Consider the following 15,042-nt stretch of genomic DNA (forward strand, 5'->3'; position numbering starts at 1 on the left):
TAATCCTCTTGGCCTTGATATCATTCTTAGTATGTTAGGTCAACTGTTGGGGATCTTGTGGTGTTGATATAACGTTCTTGACAAACTCTCCCACTCCATTATCCTCCAATACTATCATGATCCTTCCTTTCCAAGAGACGAAGTTAGAGGCTCCCTCTAAATAGTGGTTTGATCTCAATCCTTGGAATGTTGTCTTGGTTACCTAGAGAGCTCTACTTCACAATCTAGCGCTAGCCTTCTTGACTGATCTGTGTTGGTCACAAATTGTTCTGGGTGCTGGTCTTTATACTGATCTCTGCTCTGATACCAAGTAGATTTTCCTTGAAATCCTGCAACTGCTATGACGACAACTCTGAAACTAATTTCATTGCACCAAGACACGAGTTTTCTCTATGATAGATAAGCAACGAACAAAAGAAATATAGAGATAAAGAACTTAGTCGCATAGTAAAAAAATATTTTTCTATGGAACTCAATTGGGAAAACCCTCTTTTTGCAGTATATTTTATTAAGAAAAATTTTGAGCAGTCAGATTTCTTTACAAGACAAACAATTTCAATAGAAAGCACAACTATTCTCTTTGCTAATACTTAGCTGAAACTCCCTGCAAGAGCCCTTCATCCAACTCCTCTCTTCTTGTGCAATCAAGCTCCTATTCTTAGCACTGGAAATCCCTATTTACCAGTGTAGATTTGAGCCCCTATTATTTAGGAATTTCTCCCTAAATCCTAGTGCGCATCACAAGGAAATTCTCTCTCAACTCTTTCTCACACAAACTCATGCTCAACAATATGATACAATGATGTGCCTCCATCCTTCGTTTTGTTGGAAAATGAGAAAGGCAGAAAGATTTTCATTATGTTGATAATTACTTGTGATATTCGTATGTTCTTATTAAATTTCTTGTGTTCTTCTTTTATCTTAGTTCGTCAAGCAATTATCTATAACCATAACATGAAGATCAAAGGCGCCAGATCTAGGCGGACAGCCAGGGCAAAACCCTTATCTAGGGGAAAACCAGTCAACAACTCTTCCTTTAATAGTTTCACGAGATGATCCAAGACTCCTGAATTAAACACAAACTTCCTCCAATCACCAAGTCAACCCTTCCCTTCTTTTGCAGATGATAACCTTCCAGTAACAACTTCGACCTAGAACTTCGACCTTACAGCAACAACTGAACTTCGACCTAGATGCAACACTTCGATCTTGAAGCAACACTTCGACCTAGAAGCAACAACAAAATTTTGACCTCCCCAACAATATAACTTTAACCTAGCAGCAAAAGAACTTTGATCCTGATGCAATACTTCGACCTTCCAAGAATTGCCCAGCAAATTCACACACGTGAGAGAGAGACAACCCAGAAACTTCGATCTTCCTATTCCAGCAAATCTCCTCCTCCTACAACTTTGCACTTTTTCTGCCTCCTTCTCTTAGATATCGAACTTGTGTGAGAGATTCTCCAAATGAATTGAACTACACTTCTATATATACCCTTTTCTGGAGTTCGAATTACCCTTATGTAGGTCGACTTGATTAGGTAAGGGTCAACTTGGTGTGGAGGTGACAAATGACTTGTTTTACCCAATAATAATTCTTTTTACATGATTCAAAAGCCCAAGAAGGGTCTCATTAAATGGATAATGAATCTAATGACTTAATATAAAACCTAGAAGTCCTCAATGGGGACTTTGACCTAAAACATGATGACCTAAGCATGAAACCCATGCTTTAATAAGTCATAATAATAATAATAATAAATTCTTTTTCTTTCTTTTGATAAATGCATTTCATTATGACTCAAATACAATTATGAAGACCAAACCTAGTTACATTCTTCAAAACTCCTTAACTAAGGAGGTATTCATAAGTACATGGAAGGGTACACACATACATATATTTTTTATGCCAAGGCTATTTATTGAGTTGTTGTGATATCACTGATATACATTGCAAGGAGGCAGATCCATATATTGTAATACAGTGTCCTCGTCCGAAGTCATTCCTCCAAGAGATCACAGGGATACTGCTCCTTGTCATGCGAGGCTAACATGGATAACAAGAAGACAGATCCATTCCAAGTATGAGTCCAGACTTTTACTCCTTGATGCGGCTAGGTGTCTTTTGAACTACATATAGGTTTGTTGTAAATAACACCCTTAGGACATCGTATAGGCTTCCTTTTGACAACGTCTTAAGGTCTCTTATTAGACCTGCTTTTAGGGCACATGGACAACGTTAGATAGGCTGTATATATGACTCCTCTTTTCTGCTAATAGATCTTCTCACAAGCCTGCGGCTAGGGCACATTGTGACAGCAGATTTAGGGCCTCATAGATCAGCGTCATAGGGTCTCTTAGACCTGCGTTATAGATGCCTTCTCTACTGTGTTAAAGCCTTCTTCACCATGACCGTGTTAGAGTCTAGGGCATCCTTACATGACAACGTATTAGATTTCTTCATTAGGCCAGAGGTTAGGGCTTCTCCATACCAGCGTAGAGCTAGGGCATCTTCTTCTTAGGGCAGCATATACTCGTACGATCTCTCCTCCCACCAAAACCCAAAGACAAGTGGAGAGGAAGAGATCACAAGAGGTGTGTCTAAAATGACTTGCAAGGCACCTCTATTTATACTAAAATGTGGCGGACAAGTGGGGGCAATTTGGTTGCTAGCCGACCTCGACGAATTGTCCCATAACACAAATAAATTCATATCTCCATGAATACTTGTCAGAATAGGATGATCGTTAGATCAATCCTACACCTCTCTATGAGAGGAATCCAAGAAAAATATCAGCTGCCATGAATAAGTAGACCCACATGGAGTTTGGCCCTAGTTTCCAATTTTAACACTTATCCAATCCTCCATCCACCATTCTCTCCCCATGGCCTTCACTTAGACTTATGGCTGTTAGTCTTGGTCAAGTGCATGACACATGAAGGCAAGAATACAAATGTGATGTTTATCATCACTCCCTCTCAACTAGAGAGTAGATCTCCATTCCCTCTTGATTAGGGAATAAATACTTTCTTCTATTAAGGAGACTCCTTTACTCCCTCTCAAATATAAAGGAGATTCTTGACTTCCTTTTAGTTTGGGAAGTCATCTCCACAAGCTTTATCAGCTATCAGTTTTCCATGGAGATCGCTGCATGGCTCCCTCTTTCCTTTGCATCTCATTATATCAAGCTTTCTTCCTTCCAGGGTATCAAGAAGCCATCTTATTTCTTCAATCTATGACAGGGTTCAAGCCATCAACCTTGGCACATCACTTTCCTCCAATCATCATCAAAGAAGGCATTATGTTGAGCCTTGTCAAACTTTAAGCTAGTCATAACTCCTTCATGAAAGTGATTAGGTTATCTTCTTACACTGCTACCTTTCAATCCCAAGGTGATGATATGAACACCTTGATTACATAACCTTCCAAGGATTGTCAAGATCATATACTCAATTCATAAGTTTGTTGAATTAAGTTCAACAACCACAATTGAACTTGCCTCAACTGTCATCATGCATTCTTGCAATATCCTCTACAGGTAGCAAAACAATATGAAAACCAGAGAACCAAAATCATAATGTTAAATTGTAGACTTACCTTGTCATGATGGCCCCTCTTATCAAAGTATCAACTTACTTTAGTCCTTTGAGATCAACATCCTTTTGCATGGTCCATCTCCATATGAATCTTTCTTCATACAGTCATCAAAGTTCCCATGGATCGAAGCTTGATTACCAAGTTACAATATCTTCCTTGGAGTTGTCATTGTTAACTCCCTATCTTTCTTCCAAAGACTATACTTGATGTTGATCAACATTGTCATATACCATGCAATTTTGTGAGAGTCTTGATCTCCATTCATTCAAAAAAAAAAAAAAAAATCTTCTTTCGAGCACCATGCAGCCATATGGAAGACTTACCAAGTACATTCATGACTAACTCTTCCTTCTTGATTCTTGTAGATATGAATCATGCTCTAGGAAAGAATATGCATACCTTTGCTTTCATATAATCATCTAGCCATCCTTTGATCGAGCTTGCTTCTTATACCTGTCAAAGATAGGTTTCCTTTTCCAAGAAGGGAAAGACTTTCATTATGCCTTTCATGTTGTAACCTTGATCATCTGCAATCCTTCATCCTTCAACAATATTGTTTCCAAACTATATACCAATCATAATGCGTACTACCAAGAATCTTCCATAATGATGATTCTTATAGGATCTTAATGATCCTACTTTGCAAAATGACTACCTTTAACATGATGTTAGAAAAATGCTCGGATGAACAATAATATGCAATATGGTCCCAATTTTTCTTACTTTCTTTAAACTAGATGATCCTTCCAAAGTAAATTAAACAAGTAGATTCTAAATTTTCTACTTTCATGTGCTTGTATCTATGATTTCATGCTTCTTACAAAAGCAAGACTCTTCTAGAGTAATGATGCATGTTACTCCACTTTCTACTTAATAAAGGAAAAACAAAAATTCATAAAGAACCTGACATAGATAAGACTTCCTTCAATAATAAAGATCCTTGGGATCTTCTCCTTTCATCTTCTTCCCAGGTTCTCCCCTTTCCTTAGCTATGTGAGCTTCACTTCTTTCCTAACTTTTTGTTGTTCACTTTAATGTTTGGAAAATCCCTTTTATAATGTCCATACTCATTGCATCTAAAGCATTGAATCTTGGACATGTCTGTCTTCTTGGACTTTCCAAACTTCCCTTTCTTCAACTTGTTGGTTCCTACAGTGAAGGATTGAGACCTTTCACTTGATTTAGTATCATCCTTTGCCTTCATCCTAGATTCTTCCAAGATACATTGAGCCCATAATTCATCAAAGGGTGTAGCATCTTTCTTTGAGTAGATGCTAGTTGCAAAACTGCTCCAATCAGGTGGCAAAGCATTTAATACACATATAGTCATCTCCTAAACTGTAACAATCTCTCCAAGCCCTTGTAATTGGTCTCTTATTTGTGAGATCTTCATTAGATAGGTGGCCATGTCTTCACCCTTTGCTTTCGTTATCATATATAATTGATTCCTCAAGGAAATATTTTGACTTTGTGTACTTATAGAGTACAACTTTACCAGCTTATCATACATAGCCTTTGATGTTTTCAAATATGCAACAAAGGGAACAAGATGATCTTTGAGGGATTCAACGATAATCCTTTGTGCCCTTACTTCTCCCTTCTTGTATTTTGCTAATTCTTGAGTCTTCTCTTTTCTTGGTTCAACTACTTCTCCACGGACATACTCCATGACTTCATTCTCTGTAAGTGCCCAGTCAATCTGCTTCTAACATGCTAGGAAGTTTGTTGATCCTGTTAGTGTCAGTCTTTCCAGCCTTCCTCCAGTGATCAAACGTTCTCTTACAAAGTGATTTTGAAGTGTCAAGGTCAAATTTTGTCATTTCAGTGAGTCTTCAAGCAAAATTTGGTCACTAGGCATTAGGTCTAGGGTTTGCTCTCACTCTTTTCAAAGTTGCCCAAATGCCAATATATGTCACTATTCAACTGAGCCTATCATCATTCATAGGGTTTTAATTATCATCTCAGTGTCTAATGAGTCATTTTACATCTTGTTCATGCTTCAGTTGAGCCTAGGTAAGGTCATTTCCCTCTCCTAGGGTTTGGAAGGCAATTTCTCTTGGACGGTCAAATCATCGGCAAAACTTGTATCCTGATGTTCATACACCTTCCCCTATCCTTAAAGTACCTTATTAAATGCTTCCCATCCCTTAGATCCGCCAAATTCCTCATTTTCGCACAAACCCTAGTTTCTTGCTACAACCTGGCAATTTTCTAGGTTGGGCCTGTGTTTTGCCCTTTTGGACCCCTTCCCCTCACTCGATCTCTGAGATTCCACTTTCCCCTGCTTCCTAACATCCCTCCCTACTTCCAAAAATTTCCCCAAGAATTCAGAAGCCCCCTATCCCCTTCATTTCGCTTCATTTCCACGAAATTCCTTGTTTCACACATCGGGATCAGTTTCACTCAAAAGATGTTTCAGAATAATCAAAGATGAATTTGGGAAAACTGAGAGAGGTTTTTGTCCACAACAGGCCAAGGAAGAAAAACCTCCTTCACTTTTTGCACAAGTGTCATGGTTTTAGAGAAATGTCAAAATTACAATCGCCAGATCCAAGGAGGTTGGCCAAGGCACTAAAACGACGGAAAAGGCCCGATCCACTCAAAATTTTGGCCAAAGCCTCTTTGACTGAGCATGGTACTTGATTGGGGACTCCCAGCCCAAATTTCAAGAAATTTGGAGAAAATTTTGTCAATTGTGAATTTTTTGTGCCAAAACAGGTTTTCTCCACCAACACATCGCGCGCCGCGTGCGACCCTTTCGATGGGAAACTCCATTTCAGGAAAACTCAGCATTTTTGGATTTTTCATGCAAAGATACACTTGCTCAGCAATTTCCAAGAAATTTCACCAAGTTTTGGGCCTCCAGAAAGTCAAAAAACAAGCAAAAAATGACTTTCTGCCACCTTTTTGACACACAGGAAGCAGTCTTGGGAGATTGCAATTTTGGAGGGGCAAATGGCCACCAAATTCAGAAATTCCACTTGGGTTGGAAAGTATACATCCAGACCTTTCCAACAAGCCCACGTTTGCCTCATTTGGACACCTGGAAGTGCCTCAAAAGCAGCTCCAAAGGCGCGCGATGCTTTCAGGATCAGGGCGCGACGTGTTGGGCAGTTTTCACATAAATTCACCTACAGCTCAGCAAAACGCAGTTTTGACTAGATTTGACTTTTTGGAGTAGATTTTGATCTTCCTTGTTGTAAATGATGTCATTTTATGATATTTTGACACTTATTTATCTCTTCTAGAAGATTCATTCATGAGATAGGCAAAAATTTAATGAATGAATTGGTTTCCTAGCTTATAGAGGCAAGTTGTTTTGACTGCCTAGTTTTCAGTGCTCAGTTTAGAATTGGTTAAAACAGCTCCTAGGATAGTGAGCTCGACCCCTAGAGGCAAGGAAAGATGTTAGATTGCCTATATTATGTACTTTCTTGGTCATTTTCATGGTTGGACTCTTGAGGGAGAAAGCTTCTATTGTATTACTCATTGTATCTCTGCAATTTTTGGCAAAGGAAGACCATGGTTTTGCAGTCCTTTTTGGGATTCCTGTGGTTACATGTATTGATGGTGTGTTTCTCTTTGTACTTGTAAGTTTGTTATGTGATTCATCTTCTTACTTTTCCTTCTGCAAATTAAGCAAATGAAGTGTTAAAGTAGAATTCATGATTGCCATGCTCTGCTTTTAAGTTTGCTTAATATCAATGTTTTCATCTGTTTAAGGAGAACTCAAGGTGTTTACTTGCTCTCCTTAGCTCCTCACCAGTCATTCTCATCCATCCAACTCTTTCAAAGGCATCAATACAGTCTCCTACCTTGCCCCAAAGAACCCCCTGCAAAAACTGTGTCCAATCCCCGCACCCAAAATTGCCTTTCCCGACTTTCCACCAAAATCCCAAAAATCTCAAATCAAACCTTTTATCAGTTTACTAGCCTAAAATCAGTGTTCTTTATTGGTTATCTCCGCCCTTAGAATATCTTTGCCGAGATATACCGGAGAGAGCCCTCTCCTGCCCCGTAGGGCTAGCTACGAGGCTAAGTGGTTTGATGTTGCCTTGGAGTTTGCCTTTCTCAGCCTGAGGTGAAATTTCAAGCGCTAACAGATCCAACAAGCTTGTTGCTTTCCTTGCAGAATGTAGCCATATGATCTGTAGATTGAGACATTAGAAGACAATATACTACTTACTTTGTTAACCAAGAATCCTCCCCCTTGATGTTATCTCCAACTATCTTGATGTTTTCAAGACCTTTAAGGAGACTTTAATGATGCCCTAGAAAGATGTCTTCTAGGATGCCTTCAACAACAGTGTCTTCGAACAACTTCAAAGTGTGAATGATGATATCAAGATTCCTTGATGCTTCCTCTTCTTCAAGATGGTGTACTAGAGAATCTTCAACAAATACTTGTCCTTTCTTACTTTAATGAGACCTTGATGATGAGTTCTTCTTCAGCAATAGGTCTTCTGCTTCTTTCCTTGTGTCTTTTTGCAAATGATTCCCCTTGACAAGCAAACCCTTCTTTGTGCCCTTCTAGCTGCCTTCTCTTGTTCACCTTAGCTCTGATACCATGTTGGAAAATGCAATAGGGTAGCTATTAATTCAATTTTCCGTAATCTTAATAATTGTTTGTGTACTTTATTTACCTTCTTGTGTTTCTTTATCAAATCTTCATCAAACAATTATCAAGTGCAAAACAATAAAGACAATGGACACATAAATTAGGCTCTATTCCAGGGAAAAACCTCTCCAAGGCGAAAACCCATAAAAACTCCTCTTCTATAGAATCTGCTTCAAATGAGACAATCAAGATCCAAACCCTAGACCAAGTCCCCCTCCAAGCACCAAATCAGCCCTCCAAGAAGCCCTTCCAAGTAGATCAGATCAACAAAGCTCAATCTTGTTTCAACCAACTTCTAGCTTCAACTTCGTACCCCAGCTTCGACCTGCAATTTCAACCCTGTAGTTGCTGCAGAAACCCTAGGACAATTCCTCAAGAGATATTCCTTTGAGAAAGACAATGTTTCCCAAAGTCAATGGGGCCAAATCATAATATTTGATCTTCCAATAACTTGATCTTGCAACTTGTTCTTCTACAATTCAGACCTGCAATTTCAACCTTCCTTGAAGCTGCAAAAACCCTAATTCTTTTCACGTGTGAGAGAGATACAACCCAAAAACAAATATCCAAGACTTTTTCTTCCTTAATCTTCGATCTAGCCTTCTTAGTCTTCTCAGCTTCAGATCGAACTTTTCTTGAGAGATCGAACTTGTGAGTGAGTTCCAAATGAGGTCGAAGTTGCCTGTATTTATACACATCTAATGGGTTTGAGTACCTTCCATTAGGCTGACCTGAAGTTGTTAGGACCGACTTATGCTTTGGGGGTTTCCAGGACTCTCTGGACTAAATAATTTTTTTTACAAGGTACATCTTGCCGAAATGGGTCTTATATTCATGACATTGACTCTTTTGAGTAATGACAATAAATCTTATGACCTAACAAACCTTAGAAGCATGAAGAACATGCTTTTACGTAGAAGACCATCAACAAGAAGCATGAAACCCATGCTCTAAAATAATATTTGGTTGTCTTCTTTTGCTTCTTACATAAGATATACATATTAACATGAGTACAATGACAATTATAAAGACCAAAACTAGTTTCATTTTCCAACACCTAATACCATCTTCTCTCTAATATGTTTTTTTTGTACATGCCCTACAATTAAGCTCAAATGAAAGCCAAACTTGAATGAGGAAATAAAACATTAGAGTATACCATAATATTCCATTTCAAGCTCCTTTTATCCATGCATGCAATGTTCAAACTTTTTCCACTTGAATTGCCCTATTAAGGATTTTTCCATTTGATAATTGATTCTATCCATTCACATGTCCTCTCCAAATTGGGAAGTGATTCTATCCATTCACATGTCCTCGCCAAATACTAGCCTCACATTTTCCTTTTTGGATTTGATGCTTTTCTTCTTACAATTTCTCCTTAGAAAACCTAGTTTTGTTTGTTTTTCCTTCACATTCTCTTACCTCCATGCTAAAGGTCTTATATCCTTTCTAATGTTCTAAAGGTTCATCCCTAGTGTTGAGGAAGGCTACTCCCAAGTGTTGAGGATGGACTTGAGAAAGACATATTTCCCCTCCTCTAAATAGTCCACTAGTTATTCCTCATTTGTATCCTCCCCTTTTTGATAATATATTGCAGTCTATGTCAATATTTTTCATTGAATTTTTGGTGCCTTTTAATGATTTCTCATAGGATTTTCTGGTTTTGTTTTTTTTGAGTTTAGTGGGTGAAAAACTGATTGGAGACTCAAACAACTTCATTGATGCAGATTTCTTAAGTGAAGGCTAAAGATAAGGTATGTATGGTTGATTTATCTCATTCTATGATACATAATTATATAATCTCCGTTTTAAAAAAATTTAGAATAAATGTAGGTAATTGAAGGTGGAGGCAAACTTCTTAAGTGGAGGCTAAATATAAGGTATGTATGGTTGATTTATCTCATTCTATGCTACATAATTATATAATGTGTGTTCTAAAAAAATGTAGAATAAATGTAGGTAATTGAAGGTGGAGGAGAACGTTGAATATCTTTGTGTAAGAGGAAAAAATGTGAGTTCTCTTTTGTTGCACAACCTATTTAATCCTCCATTTCAAATACAATGGTGCTACTCCCAACTTATTTTTGTGTAAGATTTTTGGATGCCATCAAAATTTTCTTATAGTATATTATAGTCTATTTAATATTCATCATAAGAGTTTTGGCATGTTTTAAAGATTTCTCATAAGATTTTTTTATGTTGTTTTTTGTCAGATTCAATGGTTGGAGGAACCAAGGTAGGTCCTAGCACCCACAAGGGAATGTGGAGGATCAATGATGAATCTACTAAAACATTTGTGTGGGAGAGATCATACTAAAGTGCAAAGGCGGAGGAAGAGGTGAGTTCTTTTGGTGCAAATACCATGTTATGATCAGTTGTGAACAACCTCCTTATTTCAAATACAATGGCTCTCCTCCCTTCTTATGTAGTAAGGGTTTATGATTTTTGATGTTTCTATAAGATGTATTTACTTTTGCATAAGATTACTTATAGGATTTTCGGTCTCTGTTTAAAAAATCTTGTAGGATAATGTGGCCTTTGTTTCATATTTCTTTGAAGATACTTTGTGTGTATTTAATATTTTTTATAAGATTTTTGGGTTCCTTTTTAATGCTTTAATTTGTGCTATGTAGGATATTCTTTGCTAGCCCGTGGATGCTTTTTGGGGTTGCAAAGTAGAGTTTGTCTCTACTATATCTCTCTATTTGTTCCTTTTTGTTTTTTCTCTTGTTTTATGTTATTGTTGTTTGTCTTTCGCTATTGATGTTGCTGGTTTTTTTTTTAAACATTTGTGAGCATGGTTAATTTGTTTAAATTTATATGTGATGTAGTGCAAGTAAAAGGAGGGTGGGTTGGTGCAATAGAGACAGAGGTAGATGGTGAGTTCCTATTTGATGTAAAACCCATTTATGATATGCTATGAAACTGTACTCATTTTAAATAAAAAGTTTTCCTCCCCTAGCTATTTAGAGTTTGTGATTTTGATCTTTGAATAAGATGTACTTAATTCTGCATAATATATTTGTTCTTTGTTTAAGATTTCTTGTAATATTTTTTATCATCTATTTAATACTTTCATGAGATATTTTGGTGTCTTCTTAAAATTTCCCATAAGATATTTTGATCTTTATTTAATATTTTAGAGTTTGATTTTTGTTTGGTTTAGTGGGTGGGAGATAAATGTCGGTCCTAATGCTCCAAGATCTTTCATGAGGTTTTTGGTGTCCTTTTAAAATTTCTCATAAGATATTTTGATCTTTATTTAATATTTTATGGTTTGATTTTTGTTTGGTTTAGTGGGTGGGAAATAAATGTAGGTCTTAATGGTCCAAGATTCCATAGATGTACTGGGTAAAGGTGAATGTTGTGATGTATATATGGTCCCATACATGCCTTTGTTTAAATTAAAGGCATCTTACACTATTGGTGATTTGTTTGTTTAATTATAAATACAATGCAATGTAGGTAAAGGAACATAGAGGATCACTAATGAAACTACTGAAATATCTTCATAAGAGAGACATTATAGTGAAGTGCAAGGACAAAGGTGGAGGTGAGTTTCCTTTTGGTGCAAAATCCATTCATAACATGCTATAGACTATTCAAGTTGCAAACACTTAAGTTCTTTTTCCCTCTTTACCTATTTAGGGTTTATTATTTTTGGTGTTTGACTATTCAAGTTGCAAACACTTAAGTTCTTTTTCCCTCTTTACCTATTTAGGGTTTATGATTTTTGGTGTTTGAATAAGATGCATCTTTTGGTGCATAAGATTATTCATAAGATATTTAGTCTATGCTTAGTATTTCTGATAAAATATTTTGATCTCTGTTTCATATTTCTCACAATATTCAATATTTTCTAGTCTCTATTTAATACCATTCTATTTTTTGATGTGCAGGGTTCCCTTGGTTAGCAGTGGACACTTTTTGGGGTTGTAAAGCATACTTTTGTTTGTATTTTTATGTTTTTTCCTGTTATTTTCGTTTTTTGTTTTAATTGTTGGTCCTATTTTTTGCTATTGTTGTAATATTTTTTTTTAACAGTTGTGGTTTTGTCTTTTTGACTTTATGAGCATGGCCATGCAATTCGTGGTTTAGTATTTTGTTTTTCTCGTGTCTTTTGATTTATTTTTCTTTTTTTATTCAATCGGTGGAGAAATCAAGGAAGACCTTAACAACCCATAGTGTGGGTTTAGGGATGATGTGGAGTCCATAGTGTAGTGGGCAAAGGCGAAAGAGGTATGTAATTGGGGAATTTACTTGTTTATGGGCAAAGGCGAAAGAGGTATGTAATTGGGGAATTTACTTGTTTATGGGCAAAGACAAAAGAGGTATGTGTAAGGGGAATTTACTTGTTTGCTACTACATAATTATAGGGTTTTATGCCCATTTTAATTTAACTCATTTGTTGGTCCATCATTATATCATATGTGTCTGTTGAAATTTAGATGCAATATAGACTTTTAGAAAGGTGAATGAACACTAATGAAACTATTGAATACCTTTTTGTCAGGAAGATGTGGAGCACTATAGCAGAAGTAGAAGCAAAGGTAGAGGATAAGTGGTCTTTTGGTGCAAGACTCATGTATGTTCTATAAAATTGTCTTAGTTTAGATACAATGGTTCTCTAGCCTCCTTACCAATTTGGAGTTTATAATTTTTGGTAGCATAAGATGTACTTCTATTTAAATTAAATGCATCTTATATTATTTGGGATTCTCTTATTTATTGAATGTAGTGCAAATGTAGGTAAAGGAATATGGATGAGCAAAGGTGGAGAAGCAATGTTAAATCTTTTGAAATATTTGTGTTAGAGAGACTTAGTAATGTAGAAGAGTTCAAAGGTAGAGTGTGAGTTCTCTTTCGGTTCTGGTATGCATATCTTCTCTTCAGTACTATGGTTCTCCTCCCTCCATCCTTATTTAGGGCTTGTGATTTTTTATCATTGAATAAAACGTAATTTTGCATAATATTACATGTATTTTTTTTGTCTTGGCTTATGATTAAGATTTCTCATAATATTTTTCAGTGGTAGGTGATAGGGATGGTATAGATTGCATTGGAGCATTTGGTGAAGGGGAAGACAAAGCAAGAGGAGGTGGGTATGGCATCATGTGTGTCTGTTTAAATTAAATGCATTCTATATCATTTGGATTTATTTATATAGTGAGTGCAATGCAAATCTAGGTAAAGGAAGGTGGAGGAGCATTGATGAAATTACTAAATTAGTTTTGTGGGAGAGAGACTTTGAGAAGTGTAGGAGAGTTTAAAGATACAAGGTTAGTTCTCTTTTAGTTCCAACATGGATATTTCCTTGTTTCAATACAATGATTCTCCCTCCTTTGTTACTGAGGAATTATGATTTTTTGTTTATGCATAGTCCATCTATGTTTATATAAAATTTAGGCATCTTACATTATTTGCCATTTATCTTGTTATTGACATAATGTAATGTAGGTACAGTAACATAAAATGTTACCAACCAAACTACTAAAATGTCCTTGTGAGGGAGAGATTGCAATAGTGTGTGAAGGTAGAGGTGAGTTTCTTTTGGTGCAAATGTCCATATATGATCTTCTATTACCTATTTACATATATATGATCCTTCTTCCTTACCTATTTAGGGTTTATGATTTTTCGTTTATGTATAGTTCCATCAATGTTTTTTTAAATTCTAGGTATCTTACATTATTTGTCATTTATTTTGTCTTTGACAAAATGTAATGCAGGTAATGCAACATAAAATATTACTAACTAAACTACTAAAATGTTTTTGCGAGGGAGAGATTTCAATAGTATGCAAAGGTAGAGGTGAGTTCTCTTTTGATGAAAATGCCCATACATTATCTATGATTACTTATTTACCTATATATGATCATTTTTCCTTACTTATTTAGGGTTTATGACTTTTAGTGTTCACATAAGATGCACTTTTTAGGACATAAGATTGCTCATTCATTCTTTGATGTTACTCTTAATTTTTTCAATTTTTATTTTAGATATCTTATAGCATTTTATGTGTATTTCATATTTTTTGCATGTTATTTAAATCAGTGCAATGTAGATAGTGGAATATGGAGGATCATCAATGAAACCATTGAAATATCTTTATGAGAGAGAGATTGTAGTAAAGTGCAGAGGTAGAGGTAAAGGTAGATGAAAGTTCTTTTTGGGTGCAAAATCCATGTATGATTTGCTATAAATTCTTCTATGAAATATGACAATTCTCCTCGCTCCTTACGTATTCACGGTTGATGATTTTTAATGTTTGCATAAGATGTACTTTGTAGTGTATAAGACTACTCATAATATTGTTGGTTCTATTTAAGATTTCTCGTAAAATATTTTTGATCTTTGTTTTATATTTCACACATGTTATGTATATTTAATATTTCTCATATGTTTTTTAATTCAGTGCAATGCAGATAGTGGAATATGGAGGATCATCAATGAAACCACTGAAATTTCTTTTTGAGAGAGAGATTATAGTAAAGTACAGAGGTAGAGGTAAAGGTAGATGAAATTTTTTTTGGGTGAAAAATCTGGGTACGATTTGCTATAAAATTCTTTTATGAAATATGATAGTTCTCCTCCCTCCTTACGTATTCATGGTTGATGATTTTTAATGTTTGCTTAAGATGCACTTTGTAGTGTATAAGACTACTCATAATATCATTGTCTCTTTTTAAGATTTCTCACAAAATATTTTTGATCTTTGTTTCATATTCCACACAACATGTTATGCGTATTTAATATTTCTCATATGTTTTTGGTGTACAGGGTGTCCTTGGTTGGCCACTGACACATTTTGGGGTTGCAGA

The 15,042-nt window shown here is 36.0% G+C and overlaps 1 long non-coding RNA gene across 1 annotated transcript; it reads left to right on the plus strand.

Moving 5' to 3' along the window:
* The first annotated feature begins 13,406 nt into the window (after positions 1–13,406).
* Positions 13,407–15,040, plus strand: LOC149213515 (uncharacterized). Its single transcript, XR_016250343.1, has 4 exons — positions 13,407–13,500; positions 13,679–13,760; positions 13,951–14,032; positions 14,637–15,040. It is a non-coding gene; the product is annotated as an uncharacterized LOC149213515 (long non-coding RNA).
* Positions 15,041–15,042: the final 2 nt, after the last annotated feature.

The sequence above is a fragment of the Pinus tabuliformis genome, chromosome 1_1 (genome assembly GCF_031772625.1).
Source record: "Pinus tabuliformis cultivar Carrire ecotype Pingquan chromosome 1_1, CPIR1, whole genome shotgun sequence".
Classification (NCBI taxonomy): domain Eukaryota; kingdom Viridiplantae; phylum Streptophyta; class Pinopsida; order Pinales; family Pinaceae; genus Pinus; species Pinus tabuliformis.